This window comes from Ischnura elegans, chromosome 8, assembly GCF_921293095.1.
Source record: "Ischnura elegans chromosome 8, ioIscEleg1.1, whole genome shotgun sequence".
Classification (NCBI taxonomy): Eukaryota; Metazoa; Arthropoda; class Insecta; order Odonata; family Coenagrionidae; genus Ischnura; species Ischnura elegans.
Window position 1 is genome coordinate 79478990 of NC_060253.1, and position 9228 is coordinate 79488217.

The following is a 9228-nucleotide window of genomic DNA, read 5'->3' on the forward strand; positions in this document are numbered from 1 at the left end:
TTGAGAGGTTCGTAAACATGTGCGTAAATTTTCAATTTCATATTCGTATGCCTTAAAGTTTAATAAGGATACATTCTAAATACTTATATTCTTTTTGAAACATCTCGTACAACTGTTAGTCTCCAATTATTTTCAATTTTGACAATCATATCGGTGTCGAAATGAAAATCGAGTATATATCTCCAAGTTCATCAATAAATTTACGAAAACTTCACTCTTGTGTCAAACTTTGGTGTGTTAACTTTTATTTGACCATGTGATATTAGTCAAGTATCTTACTGTTTCATTAAGCTTGCGGTTAGGTTGCGAAATCACAATTAACCCCAAATGTAATGTTAATGGAAAGGATTCTCTTCACCCCGCTTTCCCCAATGCTACCTTTTATATTTCTACTATGCATTGAATCTTTACCATACGAGAATATGAGAGAGCTTCCATAAAATATTAGTCTTTCGCAAATACACTCCGTCGTTTTGAAATGAAACTTTACCAAAGAAAAAACAGCCCTAAAACGATTTATATTGTATATATACAAGTGGTAGTATAATTAGTAGCGGAACACCCATTTGTTAAAGTTGTCAAGGAGTGATAAGAATATACACTAAAGATGAAGTTCACCAAGAAAAAATTAATTGGCGCAGCCGGGACTCGAACTCGGATCTCCCGATTGCCCGTCTGGTGTGTATGCTACCATTTATTCTGCTATGCTAACAGTATAACTTTCCCGTGAGTTTACGTGACTGTGTACAAAGTGACTTGTTCGATGCAGTGCTTTGGTACCATCAGAAGCTACTCGTTATTTTCTTCACTCATATATCTAAAACGATCACAGAAAAAACTAACTTAAAAGAAGGAAATATCGCCCTCTTTTTTCATAAAACTTGACGTCTGTAGCGATTGTTTACAAATAAGGGCTACACACTGACCATGTTGAGTGGCTATAACCCTCTTCGCCTATCGAAAATATCGACTTAAAGATAATTTAGTTGTTCAATACTCGTGCGCAATTCAGGATTAATTATACCGTTAAAAGTATATAAATATAATAAATTTAAATTTAAAGAAACCGTATGCTTATGTACCAAAAAAATTACAGATATTACATTTAAATTTTAATGCCGTTGGCATTTCTCGCCAGTGCCACACTAAGTATAAGGCACTAAGAGGACTAAGTTCTTCAAATAGAATTATACCAGGACAATTGACATCCATTGCGATTGCCTACAAATGTTGATTGGTACAAACTGAACATGTTGAGTGACTTTAAAGTCCTTAAGAATCTTAAGTTAAGATAAGTTGTGGTGCTTTACGCGAGCGCGGCCTCTCCGGTACCCCCACTCCTTTTTGCCACCCCGTCATCCTTTCCATTGCCGATAGAAGCGCACAAACGGCAACGCATGCATATATGTCTCGTCGCCAACACCTCCCGCTTCCCTCCGGATAGACGATTAGCGTGCGGCGCAACCCCGGGGGCACGAGACCCCGCCAGAAGAGGGGGGCCTTTCTCCTCCTCCCACACCACCGCCTCGGGTCAGCGGTCAATCAGTCACCGCCGACCGAACCCAAGGCTCGCCGCTTCCCGTTCCGGCACTGTGGCCCTCTCTCGAGTCACTGCCTGCAAACACCTTTCCCTCTTCCTCTTTGAAATGCATAAAACATTCGGGGGGAACAAGGGCGCACATTGCCCGCGCCAGAGTCGGTGGTGGTGGTCACGGCGTATGCAGGTGGTAGGGGTGGGGGTGGGTTTGAGTTCTGTTGGTCGCTCACCCCACCTGCCAAAGGTTTTGCCTCCCACACACCCTAATAAAGCAGATTCGTGCCCTGATATGCAGATGTGGGTGGCGGCTAACCCCTCCACCCCCGCTCACCTAGCACTCGTAACCCCCTGCAGAGCTTCCCTGCCTTACCCCCCTCAGGGGGTCTAATTCTCCTTCTCCCCCCACATTTTCCTCCTGATTCAACCCCTCGCGCTTCTCCCGCCCTTCGTGATGTCAGTGGCTACACCGTGAGGGGTGACGTTATGTTTGGCCAGTCGGACTGCGAGATTTGTTGAGGTCATTTTTAAGAATTTGTGTACTAGGTGATCCAATCATACGAAAATTTTTAGAATTTTTTAAGTAAAATATGAATGAAATCCGAAGATGTAAGCGTGATGGAGTATAAGTTTTCATATTGGAATAAATAATTGAAAATTTCCTTGCTTATGCGATGTCTATATAATCGTGGAAATTTGCAAGCATTTATTTCAAATTTGATTGTGATCTTCTAAGATACGTAAAATTACTAACCGAAACAGTAATTTATGTAATATTTTCTATATATTTATACCATTTCCTCGAATAATTATCGTATTCTCATGCAATACATTTGCTTCATCATCGAAAAAAACTAAAAATGAGACAAAATAAGGGAGGATATTAATTAAAGCACTGTGTGACTTTTTCCTTACCATTTAACTGTATCAATAAGAGAATTCTTGATTAATCTTTTGGGAGAGTTAATACTTAAAAGTATAATTCAATAGCATTTTTCATGTTCATTTGCCACTACGTGTCGTCTGAATCGGTTGAAGTTATTATGATAGGTGATTTTTGTGATAGATAATTGTGAAAGGTTAGAAATTACTTGAGAAAGGAGAGCTCTCAATGGACGAGAAATCTTTCGGAGTCGTTCGAAATAAATACATGACGGGAGTAGAGCATACATTAGTACTTCGAGGAGGCAGCATACATTAAAAGCTGCTAGTTCATTCTGACTAATTACTGCTAGCTGAAATACTTTTTTGGTAGAACCTTCCATCAAAAAATGCATTTATGATCGAAAATCAACCACTTTTAAGCGCCTTCTTAAAATTACTTATGACTGTTTTATGACTATGATTCTATGAAAAGATCTCTGCTTTTTGTTGTCCAAATTAGGATAGGTAATCAGATATTGGTATTTTACCGTCTATCCTCAAATCAGCCCTTAGTTTCTCTCGTATTATTAGGGAAAGTTTACATTTACTGGTTGGAACGTGGCCCAAGGGTAAAGTTTTCTTGTTAGTTCTGTAATAGCTGCAGCAAAAAAGAAAGAAAAAAGGAGCTCGTAAGAACGAGGTAACAAGTACAAAATTTGAAATCACGAGAGATTCTCTTTTATTTTTTGTACGTAATACGTATGTACAATTCGTGCATGAGGACAAAACTAATTGTTTTTGATATCGACATTTGCTGAAAAAAATAGGCAAGAATTTGAGAAATCAGTAATTGTGAGAAACAATGTTATTAGCTTTGGATAAATTGATAAAACACTCAATTTCACTTATAATGTTAAATTCACGATCCGGGTTATCCGTGAGATTGAGAATTTTAAGTTTTCCGTTTATTATATATAACCAAGTGAAAGTTCTATTTGATAAAAATTAATTATTTTTTAAAACCTGCTAACGAGAAAAGCCATTGTACTTCGAATTTAAACTCACTGTAGATGAGCATGACATGGCAAGAAGTAGGTGGACTAGAAATAAAACTTTTATAGAAGAGTGAGGAATTTCAACAGAAAAAAAGAATGAGAGTAATTTGTCTTATAAATATCACGAAGAAAATTAATTACTTAATGATTTTAATAATTCAGGAGATGAGAGTGAAATCATAATATTTTTACCGACATGAATAGCTCAGCCAAGTGACCGTTGAAATTGAGAGGCATGGAATAATTTCGACCCTGTTCATAAAAAATGTTGCCTTTAGAGAGAATTAAACTCTCGACCATTGGTTTACAAGACGAGTGCTCTAACTTCTGAGCTATAGGGGCTCTTAGAATGTGCGTCGTAAGGTTTTTTTCTTTCCCCAAAAATGGTTCGCATTCGGAACATGTCCATTTCATTCAAATTAATTCAGTGCAACAACTGCACAGCATAGCAAAGAACATAGTACGCGATGTAATTAGATTCATAAATTTTAGCAAGAACCTCCACCTCATCCTAGATAAAACCTCTTGTTTTTCGACTTCAATTTCAGAAGGCTTCCGTCCTTTAAACAAGAAAACCTCCTGGAACAATTTTTGGATATATGACTTCCACATTCTTGAACTTTTTTCCTTGGTAATGACGGGTAAAATTCGAGCTAGATAGAGAAAAGCATGTGGATATGAGCAAAGTAGATTTTCAAAATGGTTAACGAATGCTCTTAAAACTCTCTACCAATCGTCCTAGGGGCTATTCAGAGCGAGCAACGTCGACGTATGTGCGCATGCAGTATGCGGTCTCGTCGTGATGTTGGTGCGAAGCAGACGGGTCGTGAATATTCGCGGCTAATGGGCAATCCGAAATGTCTCCCTCCCATCCCAGTCGGACTCGGGGCAGCACCCACTGACAGCCCAGAGAGAGAGAGAGAACCAGCCACCTGCATTCTTACTTCTGTCGCCGCTGATTGCGACGACGTTGGGACGGAGGCGAATCAAACAGCGTCAGCACGAGGTGTTGGGCTATGCTGTTATGCTAGCGCGGGACGCTGGCGCGCATGCTAACGCGGTTTGCGCTTTTAGACGGCTCCGGACGTGTCCTGGCGTGGGTGGCAGGTGACTCTCGTTCCCTCAGATGTCCCGCCAATCGCCATGGCACGGTGACGGGCAAACTGAGTAAGGTCCATTTGCTGCATTAAGTCCGCCTCTGTGAATTCATCGAGGGTACGTTGGACAAGTAGTCGGGCTTGCTTTCATCCTACTTGTGAACGTACCGAAACAGGGCTTAATCCTCACAGAGTCGGTGGATTCAGCGGCGCAGGTAGATTAATTTCCTTCCATGTCTCTTAATGAGGGGATTTGGCAAAGGAAAATAGAATTTTAACGCTTAGATGTCTTATCTTATAAAGAATTCCGATCATTATAAGGAAAATGGTGTTCGAGACAGCTTCAAATTTAAATGTATCGTATGAACAAGTATAATTGTAAAATTTGTTCTAGATGTGTTAAGTTCAACCTTTAATGGTTTAAGTAACATAGTTTACGGCTGTTTTTATTTTGGTGGATATTCAATTGCAGTATCAATCATTCTTTTCATGCCTGAGTACCATACCTTTTACATAATGCCCTCCACTTTGCATTCATCACTTAATATCTGCCTATTAATCGGTATTAAAATCTATAAATGTTTACTACTAGTTCTAGATGCAAGTTGTGCCTGGTATCAGTTAAAGAAATAACTTAACCACTGTTAAGTAAGGCCCAGTATTGCTTCCGATTGTTGGAATTTATGATTAATCTGAGATAGGATTTTGAGAAGCTGATTTTATTCAAATGCGGGGCCCTATCCTCAAAATGCACCCCAGTTGTAATAGCATGATAAAGTAGACCGCATTAACACTGAAAAGATAACATAAAAATAATATATCTATGATTTGGAATGTTTTTTGCAACAGTTTGTTTCTATTGGCTCTAATGGTGATTCGAGACTAAAACCAACTCTTAGTTCCCACATGAATTTATAAAGTCCCTTGACTCGGTTGCAATGAAGTCTTAAAGATATAAACAAATGATAATGGCTTTTTATATATCTAAAAGGTCTTGATAAACCTTCCCATCATAATATCAATGTGACTTGACTCAATCCCTGGGGGGTAAATGAGAGATATAAAAAATGATACCCACCCAATAGATCCCTTTTATTTATTGACTCTTTGTTTTCCGTATTATACTGGAAAATACTCTGCGATGATCCATTAAGGCTAATTATCTTGTAATTTACTGCCATTGTATACTGGGGAATCAAAATTATCGTACGTAAATCAGGCCTTTTGGAACTTTTTCCTTTGTTTTTGCATCCATTGTGGTTTTCCAAATTGGAACATCGCCAACTTTGGTAGTCATGTTTCACGAATGCGTGCACTGGTTACAGGTGCTTTCACTGTGAAGGAACGTGATGTGGCCTTTGCACTCAGCCCGCCTCTTTTTATAAAACCGGGCGAGTGAATTTTTCCATCGCGTGCGTGTCCCCATAACGTTTAGAATGCATAAATTTTAAGTGGATTGAAATTTCAATCGTTTCCATCCACTTCACATGGGTTGGCTTAGTTTTCTGGAAGGGAGGGAATCAAAGGTCAAAAGATCATTCTGATCAATTCTTCCAACTCCCTCGGGTGCGCACATTACTCGGTTCTTTGCGAGTAGGAAGTCGGTTGGTGAAATTTTCTCACGCCCCACTTAAAAAGTCCGTAATGAAATATCGTGCGGGTTCGTTGGGGGTGATCATGGAAGATAAGTGCTCAGCGGTCTTCGGTCCTCCACGGTTTCATAACGCGAAGGAGAAATGGCATTATTCATTGCACTTGCGTTGTGTGGTGAATGTGTCGGGAAATTTACGTTTTTATGTTCCCTCATGGATGAAAGGAGACGTGGTCGTTATCAAGCGTCTTATGCGATGGTCGGAAGTTCTTGTATGTTTTCTGCTGTGATATGATTATTCACAGTTAAAAAATAACGTCGCGAGAGAATAAACACAGTACATAACATAACCCGTTTAAGCGAGCAAGATCCTTTTGTTGTCGGATTTAAAAGGAAATTGGCTTCATATGCTTGTAGATGTAATAAGTACATTTTTATGATAGGGAACTTATTTACTCGTGCGATAACGGAGTATTTTGGTTGTATATCGTGCTGGTGAGTTTCCGCATTATAACTTTCTTTCGTAGATTTTATAGCAATTAATATTAATGTAATATCAATGAAAGATGCCGAGTTGGATGAGTTCTTCGAAGTGCGTTCAGCAGCTCCATGCGAACAAAATATGAACCAAAATTATATAGTCAGATAGATACGGTTTGATATTTGGTGGAGGCGACCGACATCTTAGGTTATTTGCGCCAAGAGGGAAGGGTATGGTAGGAAAGGTGGAGGGAAACGTGACGTCGGCATTAGTCTGTTCTCATTGAAAGACGCCAAGGAGACCACGGGCTAACGTCTTATCCGACGAACGGAGTGCAGAATTTGAGTTTCCCGCCACCTAATACTCAAGGATGGATAGAATAACATCTGAAAAACCCCTACTATCGCCGGGATTTGAACTCAGACTCTCGCGGTACGAAGCCAACGCTCTAACCGCCGTAATAACCCGATCCACCTATTTATATTTAAATATATTTATTTAATTAATAGTGGTACGGTTTACGTTTCATATATTATACCTCATGAATATTGCACCCAAACTAAAATATCTACTTGCGGAGGTCCTTTTGTGTCCAATAATGTGATGAGGGTATTCCCAATGGAAAAGGTATGCAGCAGTGACAGTCTCTAAAGCTCTGTTACTACAATATCTCTTATAAGCCGTTTACCATTAATTTGTTTTTTTATAAATTCTTACCCCTCAAGAAATCTCTATTGTACGAATCCGAAAAAAATGACTAAATCAAAACCATAGTAGAAACTGAAACAGCAAGCTTTCGTATTTTATCCAGTTGAGTGGTTCTTAGGTTTTAATCCTACTGTGATGGAGGCTCAAGTGTACCAAATGAGTGGAATAATTCCCTCCATACAATGGCTATACTCATTTATGATTCGATGTTCGTATTTTGAGTGGTTATATTGTGAACCGCGACATAAGTGGTGCTCGAATACGGAATTTTCTCCCCAGCGGCAAGGACTGCGTGGATCGCAGGGCACCTTGAAAGTTGAAAAGGACTCAAATACCATTCAAATGAAAAACATAAGAAATCTGATCCCGAAATGATTTACAGGCGGCACCTGGCAGAAAGAGTAATTTATCGTTCCGATTTTTCTCATTTTAGTTTATCACGGTATTTATTCGTTAATTATCAAGCAGGGAAGCGTGCAAGAAGCATCACACACATCACATGTAACTTGGACGGCCACTGCTTGCTACGTTTTATCGTCTGGACATGCTATTCCTTATGAAATATATAATTTCCACTCTAACTCACGTTGATTTCTTCTTGTACATGCGCGCCATTGTGTCTTTTTTTACGCTTCAGTTTTAATTAATGGCATTTCCACTCTTACTACGTAAGTATGGGCAGTAACCAAGAGCTTATGATCCAAATATCAAACAAATTTTGCCCACCACGCTCTTGCAACTTAGGAAGGGAAAGTGAAATAAGAGGGTATACGAAAGCTGTTGAAATATTGTAATTATGAATTGCACATAATTATGTATGATATTTTATATCTATTAATGGTACTGATAATGGATAGTAAAGATAATATTAATGGATAGTAAAGTGAGTCGCTATCACTAAAAAACAAACACGTAAAAATTAAAACTCACGCAGGAAAAAATAAAACTCGGAGAACTCTGGTTATTCACAGCAATTGTACTATAGTTTCAATCGCGAAGAAAGTAATCCATCACTTGCAAAGAGTTAAATGAAGTATTTGACGTGAAGACTTGTAGAGCATAACAAGCCACTGCATTGTAACAGATCACTTTATATTGAGCTCTTTCATATTTTCATAAATTTATCCTCTTCAGATCCTTGAGTCTCTGAGTTGTTCTATTTATGAGTTTTATGCTCCTTCCGTAATCAGGGTGGATGGTAAAAATAACATTACAGTGAAATTTGAAAGAAATATTTATTGACAAGTATTATACAGTATCGACACCTCCACTGCAAAAACGCTCAGCAATCGACCACCGAATCAAACCCGCTCATCTAGTTGCTGATATATTACTAGATGAGCGGATTTGATTCGGTGGGCGATTATTGAGCGTTTATGCAGTGGAGGTATCGTTAAGGTACAAATATGTGCATCTTGGGCTTTTACGATAGTATTTTTATGCACTAGGATATAGCAAAAAATTATTCTCAAGAAGAAAACTTTATTATCAACCATTATTTTCAAGTGACACAATCGTTATAAACATTATTTATTAGTTTTAAACAACTGAATGCATAGCATAATGAAAACACATGACGACGTACACTCATCTTGCTTGCCGTTGTGCCATCCATCATGTAATGAAAAAAAACACGCGTGGCATATGGTTGCAGAATCGTGTACTATAAGGTACTAAGAAGTGTATCGGCGGGTTTAAACCACAATAATTCACTCTTGAATGATTATAATAGCAAATAGGTGAGGTGCCCGTGTGTGTACCTTGGGTCTTAAGAGGTTATACGAAATGAGACCGTGACCGTACATAATTATCTTTTAAAATTTTAACCGAGGCTCGTAAATGATTACAAAATTGCAAATGTAACTTTTAAATTATCCACGTCGTTTTTTGGTTCTAAA